The sequence below is a fragment of the Apium graveolens genome, chromosome 2 (genome assembly GCF_009905375.1).
Source record: "Apium graveolens cultivar Ventura chromosome 2, ASM990537v1, whole genome shotgun sequence".
Taxonomy (NCBI): domain Eukaryota; kingdom Viridiplantae; phylum Streptophyta; class Magnoliopsida; order Apiales; family Apiaceae; genus Apium; species Apium graveolens.
Window position 1 is genome coordinate 114962587 of NC_133648.1, and position 11243 is coordinate 114973829.

At 41.1% G+C, this 11243-nt stretch overlaps 1 non-coding gene across 1 annotated transcript; it reads right to left on the minus strand.

Moving 5' to 3' along the window:
* Positions 1-397: 397 nt before the first annotated feature.
* LOC141709622 (small nucleolar RNA R71) lies at positions 398-504 on the minus strand. The gene has a single exon (XR_012570187.1). It is a non-coding gene; the product is annotated as a small nucleolar RNA R71 (small nucleolar RNA).
* Between the last annotated feature and the right edge of the window lie 10739 nt (positions 505-11243).

Here is an 11243-nt window from a genome sequence, read left to right on the forward strand (position 1 = left end):
AAACATGGGAGATCATATTGTTCAAGCTGATCCAGCTCTTATGGATTTTTCTCGGCCTAAAATTGATGACATTCAGTCAATCATCCTTCATCCGGATATTCAAGCTAACACCTTTGAAATCAAGCCGGGCACTATACAGATGGTGCAGAATTCTGTTTCTTTTGGAGGAGCGGCAACTGAAGACCCCAACATGCACATAAGGAATTTTGTCGAGATCTGCAGCACTTTTAAGTATAATGGCGTGACTGATGAGGCTATCAAGTTGAGGCTTTTCCCATTCTCATTGAGGGATAAGGCTAAAGACTGGTTACATTCTGAACCAGCTGGGTCAATTACTACGTGGCAAGATCTTGCGCAAAAGTTTCTAGTGAAGTTTTATCCAATGGCAAAGACTGCTGCTATGAGGAGTGCTCTCACTCAGTTTGCGCAGCAACCTACAGAATCTATGTGCGAGGCTTGGGAACGCTACAAGGAAATGTTGAGAAAATGTCCACATCATGGAATGCCGGATTGGATGGTAATCACTGGTTTTTATAATGGTTTGGGGGCTCAATCTCGGCCCATGCTCGATGCAGCAGCTGGAGGCGCCTTATGGGCTAAAAGCTATACTGAGGCGTACAATCTTATTGAGACGATGGCTGCAAATGAGCATCAAAACCCAACTCAGAGGATGACATCAGGCAAGGTAGCAGGTATTCTGGAAGTTGACGCAGCCACCGCTATTGCAGCCCAGCTCCAAGCGCTATTAATGAAGGTTGATTCTTTGGCTACGTATGGAGTTAATCAAATAGCTATGGTTTGTGAGCTTTGTGCAGGTTCTCATGCTACGGATCAGTGTTCTCTTGTCAACGAATCTGTTCAGTATGTGAATAATTATCAGTGACAACAGCAGCCTGTGCCAGCGACCTATCATCCTAACAACAGAAATCATCCAAATTTCAGCTGGGGAAATAATCAGAATGCTATTCAGCCACCATATCAGCAAGGAGTGAGTAAACAGTTTAACCCACCTGGATTCCAGCAACCACATCAGTATGCTACAAGACAATCATATCCTCAACAGGGAAGTGCAGCTGCACCTACTAGTGCTGATTTTGAGGAACTTAAGCTGTTGTGCAAGAGTCAGGCGGTTTCTATCAAGACCTTGGAAAATCAAATCGGTCAATTAGCCAATGCAGTGCTCAATCGTCAACCTGGCACTCTTCCCAGTGACACGGAAGTACCAGGCAGGAAGGAAGCTAAAGAGCAAGTCAAGGCTATTACCTTAAGGTCTGGAAAAGTAGCTGATGCTGAAAAGGCAAAAGAAGTCGAAGCTGAAGTTCGTGATGAAGAATCTAAGCAAAGGGAGAAAGCGGCGGAACCAAGGAAGACTACTGTTGAACACACTCTGCCTGAGGCTAATACAGGGGAGAAACAGCTCTATCCTCCACCACCTTTTCCTAAGAGATTGCAGCAACAAAAGCTGGATAGACAGTTCGGGAAGTTTCTGTAGGTGTTCAAGAAACTTCACATCAATATGCCTTTCGCTGAGGCTCTGGAACAAATGCCTAGTTATGCGAAGTTTATGAAGACTATTCTTTCAAGGAAGGTGAAACTGGATGACCTTGAAATCGTTGCTCTCACGGAAGAATGCAGTGCGGTTCTGCAACAAAAGTTACCACCAAAACTGAAAGATCCAGGAAGCTTCACCATTCCTTGCACCATTGGCAATCTAACTTTTGACAAGTACCTTTGTGATTTGGGAGCAAGCATTAATCTGATGCCGTTGTCGATCTTTAAAAAGCTGGACCTACCTGATCCAAAACCCACATACATGTCGCTACAATTGGCGGACCGTTCCATTACTTACCCAAGGGGCATAGTTGAGGATGTGTTCGTCAAGGTGGATAAGCTCTTCTTTCCTGCTGATTTTGTTATTCTGGATTTTGAGGAAGATAAAAAGATTCCCATAATCTTGGGGAGGCCTTTCTTGGCAACTGGCCGTACCTTGATAGATGTGCAAAAAGGAGAACTTACTATGCGGGTTCAAGATCAAGATGTGACCTTCAACGTATTCAAGGCAATGAAATTCCCTACAGAAGATGAGGAGTGCTTAAAAGTGGATGTGATTGATTTTGCGGTTACTTCGGAACTCGATCACATGCTAATATCTGATGCATTGGAAAAGGCCTTAGTGGGGGAATTTGACAGTGATGATGAAGATAGCAACGAGCAATTACAATATCTGAACGCTTCTCCCTGGAAGCGAAAGCTAGATATACCATTTGAATCTCTTGGTACTTCTGACCTCAAGAACGCTGAAGGGAAGCTCAAACCATCAATAGAGGAAGCGCCTACCCTAGAGCTCAAACCATTACCTGAACACTTGAGGTATGCCTTTTTAGGTGATTCATCTACGTTACCTGTTATTATTTCAGCTGACCTTTCAGGTAGTGAGGAAGACATGCTCTTAAGGATTTTGAGAGAATTCAAATCGGCTATAGGATGGACTATAGCAAACATCAAGGGGATAAGTCCCTCATATTGTATGCATAAAATTCTGTTAGAGGAAGGTAGTAAGCCAACTGTGGAACAGCAGCGAAGACTGAACCCAATCATGAAGGAGGTGGTGAAGAAAGAAATTCTGAAATGGCTAGATGCAGGCATCATTTATCCTATTTCTGACAGCTCGTGGGTGAGCCCTGTACAATGTGTTCCTAAGAAGGGAGGTATCACTGTGGTCGCAAATGAAAAGAATGAGCTCATCCCTACTCGAACAGTTACAGGATGGAGAGTATGCATGGATTATAGAAAATTGAACAAAGCCACAAGAAAGGATCACTTCCCTCTCCCATTCATTGATCAAATGCTTGACAGATTGGCGGAACATGAGTATTTTTGTCTTCTGGATGGGTATTCCGGGTATAATCAGATTTGTATTGCACCAGAGGATCAGGAAAAGACTACCTTCACTTGTCCATTTGGCACATTTGCTTTTCGTAGAGTTTCGTTTGGGTTATGTGGCGCCCCGGCCACCTTTCAGAGATGTATGATGGCTATATTCTCTGACATGATTGGAAATAACGTCGAAGTGTTCATGGATGACTTCTCCGTCTTTGGACACTCATATGATGAATGCTTGAATAATCTGCGCGTCGTACTCAAAAGATGCGTGGAAACTAATTTGGTGCTTAATTGGGAGAAATGTCATTTTATGGTGCGTGAAGGCATTATCCTTGGGCATAAGGTCTCTAGCAAAGGTCTGGAGGTGGACAAGGCAAAGGTGGGAGTCATTGAAAATCTTCCCCCACCTAATTCAGTGAAAGGAATCCGTAGTTTTCTCGGTCATGCGGGTTTTTATCGGCGATTCATCAAGGACTTTTCAAAGATATCTAAGCCGTTGTGCAATTTACTTGAGAAAGATGTGCCTTTCAAATTTGATGATGAATGTTTGGCAGCATTCGAGACTCTCAAGGAGAGTTTGATCACGGCGCCAGTTATTACAGCACCAGATTGGACAGAACCGTTTGAGATGATGTGTGATGCGAGTGACTATGCGGTAGGTACAGTTATGGGACAGCGCAAGAAAAATCTCTTCCATGTGGTCTACTATGCGAGTAAGACTTTAAATGGGGCCCAATTGAACTACACCACTACTGAGAAGGAGCTTTTGGCTATAGTCTTTGGCTTTGAGAAATTTCGATCTTATCTGCTTGGTACGAAAGTGACAGTATTCACTGATCATGCAGCTATTCGCTATCTGGTTTCTAAGAAGGATTCGAAGCCGAGACTCATTCGTTGGGTGCTTTTACTTCAGGAATTTGAGTTAGAGATCAAAGATAGAAAAGGTACCGAGAATCAAGTAGCTGACCATCTCTCTAGGTTGGAGAATCCCGATTCTACTTCACAAGATAGGACGTTAATCAATGAATCTTTTCCGGATGAGCAGTTGTTTGCAATTCAGGAGGAAGAACCATGGTTTGCAGATATTGTAAACTATCTTGTCAGCAATATAATGCCTCCCAATTTGACATCCGCGCAAAAGAAGAAGTTTCTGCATGAGGTGAAGTGGTATATGTGGGATGAACCATATTTGTTTAGACAGGGAGCTGACCAGATCATCAGGAGATGTATCCCGTTCTGTGAGACGGAGGGGATATTACGAGACTGCCATTCCACAGTTTATGGTGGACACTATGGAGGTGAGAAAACGGCAGCTCGTATTCTGCAAGCAGGTTTTTTCTGGCCCACCTTGTTCAAGGATGCTCATCAGTTTGTTTTAAGGTGTGATCGTTGCCAAAGAGTGGGAAATTTGTCAAGGAAGGATGAGATGCCATTAAATGTGATGCTTGAAGTCGAGGTCTTTGATGTATGGGGAATCGATTTCATGGGGCCTTTTATCTCGTCTTGCAATAATCAGTACATTTTGCTGGCAGTCGATTATGTCTCAAAATGGGTCGAAGTTAAAGCTTTACCAATAAATGATGCAAAGGCAGTGCTAAATTTTCTTCATAAGCAAATTTTCACAAGGTTTGGAACACCTCGGGTAATCATAAGTGATGAAGGATCGCATTTTTGCAACCGTAAGTTCACTTCTATGATGCAGCATTATAATGTGAATCATCGAGTAGCTACTGCCTATCATCCGTAAACAAATGGTCAAGCGGAAGTGTCTAACAGAGAGATAAAGCGCATTCTAGAGAAGGTTGTTTGTCCATCAAGGAAGGATTGGTCTTTAAAGCTCGATGAAGCTTTTTGGGCTTACAGAACAGCATACAAAACTCCACTTGGGATGTCACCGTTTCAGTTGGTGTACGGTAAGGGATGTCATCTACCGGCGGAGCTTGAGCATAAGGCCTACTGGGCATTGAAGAAATTGAACCTGGATTTAGATGCAGCTGGTAAGAAAAGAATGCTTCAGCTTAATGAACTTGATGAATTTCGACTTCAAGCGTACGAGAATAACAAAATGTATAAGGAAAAGGTGAAAAGGTGGCACGATAGGAAGCTACATCCTAAGTTGTTTGTGCCAGGGCAATAAGTTCTGTTATTCAACTCTCGGCTCCGACTTTTTCCTGGGAAGTTGAAATCAAGGTGGTCTGGACCTTTTATTGTCAAAACTGTGTTTCCACATGGAGCGGTGGAAATTTTTGAGAATGATTCGGACCAAGCATTCAAGGTTAACAACAGCGGTTGAAGCACTACTATGGGGACATGGCAAACCGAGAGGTGGTTAGTGCCATTTTGTTGACTACGTGAGAAAGGAACGGAACGTCAAGCTAATGACGAAAAAGAAGCGCTGCGTGGGAGGCAACCCATGAATTGTTGTTACAGGAACCCTTAGAAGTTAATAACCTATCCAAAAACACAAAAAAATCAGAAAACAGGGGCTGAAAAAAAAAATTTCCAGAGACCCTCTGCGCGCCCGCGCAGCTATGCTGAGCGGCCGCGCAGCTTGCTGCGCGCCCGCGCAGAAATGCTGAGCGGCCGCGCAGGGGTCGAGTTCCAGAATTTTTTTTTTTTTTTTTACAGTTCAGAAAAAAAAAAAAACACAAAAACCCATTACAACCCATAAACCCACGAATTCTTTTCCCATTACCCCATGATTTTATCCCTCAACCCCACTCCTAATCTAATTTAACCTACTTCACACCCTATATATACATACACCTATCCTACATATCTCCCACAACTTCCTACACTTAAACCCTCTCATAAACATCAAAAATAAGTTCTTACACACTTTTATTCACAAATCAATGGCACCCAAGAGAGCACGCACTATTGACAGCAGCAGCACAGTTCCTACTACTGATTCATCAAGGGGTACTGCTGCGAGGCCTCGGTTACCTGACAGAGCCGCGGAGGAGGAGTACACTAGGCTGTTGGGGAAGCCGATTCTGAAGGAGAGGGGGTTTTTACCATCAGGGAGGGATGGTGAGTTGTTGCCCATGATTGCAGAGAAGGGGTGGATAGCTTTTTGTGAGTCACCCGAAGCAGTACCGATGAGTGTTGTTCGCGAGTTCTACGCGAACGCGAAGGCTGAAAAGAATGGGTTTTCTGTAGTTCGGGGGCTGACGGTTGATTATCATCCTGCGGCGATTCGCCGAGTGATTGGACATCGAGAGAGGAATCCCGAGGAGGAGAACTGGAATGAAAAGACTGCTGAGGATTTTGACTTGGATTTGATTTGTGCGACTCTCTGTCGACCGGGCACAGTTTGGAACCGCAGTCCAGCCAATAATGAGTATCGTCACTTTCCGGCGATCGCCATGAACAGGTATGCCCGTGCATGGAACGCATTTATATGTGCTAATATTTTGCCTTCTTCACATGCACACGAGGTCACAGTTGAGAGAGCACAGTTGTTGTGGGGAATTCTGAATGAGGAATACTATGTGGACCTTGGTGAGTTTATCTACCAAGGAATTCTGAAGTTTTTGAGAGGAGCAAAGCATATGAACATCCCTTATGCATCCACGGTTACAAAGCTATGCCGTGCAGTAGGAGTGAACTGGCCGGCTCATGAGCAGTTGCAGTTGCCAGCAGCTCCTATAGATTCTGGCACTCTGAATGGGATGCAGGAGTGGACCGGTGGTGAGCCTGAGGAGCATGGGCTGGGTTATCGTCTTCCAGGAGGGCGTCCAGCACGAGGTGCTACTATGGCCAGGCCAGGGCGTGGTGAGGCTAGTTCTTCGAGAGCTCAGGAGGGTGCTGGGATGGGTGATGCCCAGTATAGGAGGCTTTCACGGCGGATGGATGCCATGTATGAGACGCAGAGCAGGTTTGCTCAGGAGCTCACCCTTGCGTTAGGGACTGCTTTTCGAGGCCTTGGAGCTGATATCCAGTGGCCAGTTTTTGGTGAGGACTCTGCATACCCGCCGCCTGATACTCCACCCACTGAGGGTGATGATGATGATGACTCCGAGTAGGTATACCCTGTGTTCCTTTCTACTACCTTCACTGGGGACAGTGAAGATTTTAAGTTTGGGGGTGGTAGTTAAGGAATATTTTGTGTGTGTCATATAGTTGCATATTCATGATAGTTAGTTCATATAGTTGCATAATTTTTGCCATATAGTTTTTTTTATATAGCTTTATTTATTGTCATATCATATAGCTCATGCATATACCATGATCCCTTTTGCAATGATTTATCGACTGAATTGTGATATTGATGCGAGTGTAGTGATAGCATTAAAGTGATATTAAGTTGTGTAGGTTGATATGCATGCTAGAAGCACTTGTATTGTCACTAAGTCTTAGAGACTGCTGAAGGACTAGATTGTTGTTATGATCTGATTATTTTCGAGGATAATCTATTTATTATGCTTAGAATTTGATAATAGGTTCTTAGTGGTAAAGGCATGAAAAAGAAAAAAAATGGAGTAAAAATGGAATTTGTTTCTAGTTGTGGCTAGGCGTCAAATGGCTAGTAGCCGGCTCGCATGTTATGCGAGTAGTCTAGGGTTGAGCAAGATGGAGCGAAACGCACTTGCTCAGAGTTAAAAAAAAAAAAATTGCGTAATTGATCAAGAGTGGGCTCTTTGGTATTCGAGTTATTAAGTTCTTAGGGGACTTTGTGCCTAGTGACCTAAGGCTTTTAGAGTCTGGGATCCGCTAACCTAACGCTCGTTACATGGATACCATTGTATAAGTCTTTTGTGGACCTCACTCACTGCACGGTCAAATAAGCATTTGCGTTGTAAATAAAAAGCACGATTCCGTAGTAAGCTCTAAAGTTCTTGTAGTGTTGTATATCACTTTGTGCCTAGAATTTTTATTCTTTGTATAATCGTAGGATTGCCTTGAGAAAAGTCTAGTCATAGTAATTGGTCTAGTTCTGAAGCATATCTGTTAAGCATTTGCACACACCACGTTTCTGGCGGTATGTCCGTTTGCATGAGTTTCTTGATCTTTAGTGTCTAGCTGCATTCGTTGAGACGTGACAATTTGGTTGATTAATTGTAGTAAGGGGGATCGTTGCATTTTCATATAGATTGCATTCATGCATATGTTTATTTGTTTTTGAGTCTGTGACGCTTGAGGACAAGCATCGATTTAAGTTTGGGGGTGTGATAAGTGGCATTTTATACCACTTAGAACGTCTTAAAATGGCTTAAATTGGTGTCTTGAAATCAAGTATTTTGTGTATTTGATGCGTTTTTCTAGTGTTTATGCATTTCAGGGTATTAGTTGCATTTCAGAGGAGGAATCATCAAGAATAAGCCTTGGCATGTGTTCACCATTGCGAGAGGAAAAGAACGGGCAGATTACGGCGAAGAAACGGAGCAAACCTGGAAATTTTCCAGTAGGGTCCTGCGCGCCCGCGCAGCAATGCTGAGCGGCCGCGCAGCAGCCTTGCGCGCCCGCGCAGAAATGCTGAGCGGCCGCGCAAGTTCGGGGAAAATAATATATTGTTTTAGACTTCTACTTCTGTTTGGCTTCCAACTTCTATGTAATCTGAGTTTTATGGGACTATTATATAAGTAGATTTGAGACGTTTTTCACAGAGTATTAAGAGGGGATTATGTTTTAGATTGTGTTTTGCAAGAAGCGAAGGAGATAAGGAAGAAGACCGATTTAGCACACAGCAACGAAGAGGAAGCATATATTCTTGTGATTCTTGTTTCGTTGTAACGTTGGATGCTAGTTTTCTTGCTTTGACTTATTTACTCTTGTGACGTACTCTGTTTTAATATAATTAGTTTAGTTGTTATTTTCTTTTGTTCGTTTATCATGATTTCATATGAACCCATGATGGCGATAAGTTCTATTATGGGCTAATCGTGATCATGGGGTTGCAACGGATTTATTATGGAATTCTTTAGTTAATTGTTTAATACTTTAGTGTGTGATGATTGCATGATATCTAGTATTGGTTGTGCGTATTCGTCTTATGTGCGTCGCGAACATATAAGATAGGGTGTTAATCTCTTGTGAAGCGACATTGGATCTTGAGATTTAGAACTTGCCATGCTAGCATAGGTTCATGTACGTTGTGCATGATTAGTGGGTAACTCTAACAGTTTTATTTGCCCTATGTAATCAAAAGGAATAACTTGTGCTTAAATCGTTGTGTTGTCAATTTCTGTAGATATATAGGAACTCAACATAATTGATGACTATTCAATTTCTATCTTAATTGTCGATGTTTGGTAGAATGGTATTAGTACAATGAAAGTTGGCTTTTATCAGTTTTGTGTTATTCGATTAATATCATCACTGTCACATGCTAAAGGTAATAAATATGGCTATAGAAGGAAGTAATAATGAAGTTGTGATCTCATGAGTGTTTTATTATTGATAAATTGCAGTGTTAGTTAAGTGGTTAATTAAGTAGTTAATTATAGTTAATATTTAATCAACAATTTTAAGTGTTACTATCTTAACATTGAGAAGTAATCATACATTGGTGAGTGAGTTAAATTAGACAATAACTTAGTCTGAGTCTCTGAGGGAACGAACTAGAAAGTATTCTATATTACTTGCGAACGCGTATACTTGCGTGAATATTAGTGCGTGATTTCGCCCTAACATAGTGACCCCCAAATCTAGGCCCTGGGTTTGGAGGGCGTCACAGGTGGAAATAAATCAATTAATAATAATATTAATTGATTTTTAAATATAAAAATATAATTTTTAAAAGCCTAAAAATAATTTTTAGAAATTATTTAAATTAATTATAAATAATTTACATTTATTTAACTATTTATAAATGAAATTAATTGATAAAAAAATTTTAATCTATTAATTAACTTCATAAATAATTAACTAAAATGAATTATAAATAATTAAATCAAATTAGATTTATTGATCATACACTATCTTCGTGTATAAATTCCTATACCCAGTAGAGCCCTTATAATTGTCCCTTGAGACTAAGAACTAAACCAAAGCATAGTTCAGTGTACACAAGATGACTATGATGACCTCAAGTATAAGGATACTTGTACAACTATCACTATGTGAACAACTGCTGACACGTGAGTGAACTCCATCAGTTGTTCAGCTGTGTGAGTCATGTTCAGTGAACTTATTCTATAATAAGCACCTACATACTAGCTATAGTATCACCACACAAATGTCTATGAGGACAGACATCCTTCATAATGAAGCAAGCATAGTATGTACCGATCTTTGCGGATTATTAATTACCAGTTAGTAATCCTACGACCAGGAACTATTTAAGTTTAGAGTTATCATCTTTTAGGTCTCATTATTATGATCTCATCACAATCCATAAAAAGCTTTACTCTAAACTGTGGTATATCTTATTTACACATTTAAATAGATAGAGCCCATAATAAAAACAAAACAAGACTTTTATTAATATCAATAATCAAAACAGATTACATAAAAGTTATTCCTAAATCCTCATACATGATTGAACTTAGGACATATCTCTTTCAATCTCCCACTTGTACTAAAGCCAATCACTCTGGTATCTAATACCCATTTTGTCTTTATGACGATCAAAGTGACTCTGAGAAAGTGGCTTTGTGAGTGGGTCTGCTACGTTGTTATGTGTGTTAACTCTCTCGACGTTGACATCTCCTCTTTCAACAATCTGAATTGCACCACCATTCAGAGTAAACACGTACCCTGACATGGATTTGCTATCACTTTCTGATTGAAAACTAGAGTCAGTATAACCCTCTATTTTCAACTCAGATTCACCACCAAAAATAAGAAAAATGTCATGATTCCTTTGCAAGTACTTAAGGATGTTTTTCACTACTTTCCAGTGGTCTTCACCTGGATTGGACTGATATCTGCTCGTCACACTAATTGAATAAGCAACATCAGGCCTTGTACACAACATCGCGTACATGATAGATCCTATTGCTGAAGCATAAGGAATCTTACACATACGCTCTCTTTCCTCAGGTGTCTTAGGAGACATTTTTTCGAAAAGGGACACTCCATGGCTCATCGGTATGAGACCTCTTTTAGAGTTTTCCATGTTAAACCTTTTAAGCACTTTCTGGATGTATGTACCCTGGGTAGGACCTATCATTCTTCTAGATCTATCTCTATAGATCTTCATTCCGAGAATGTAGGATGCTTCTCCCAATTCCTTCATGGTGAAGTTCTTTGATAACCATACTTTGACTGATTGTAGCATCGGTATATCATTTCCTATAAGAAGTATGTCATCCACATACAATACAAGAAATGTTACCGCGCTCCCACTAACCTTCTTGTAGACACATGGTTCATCTATGTTTTTGATAAAACCAAACTCTTGATTATCTCATCAA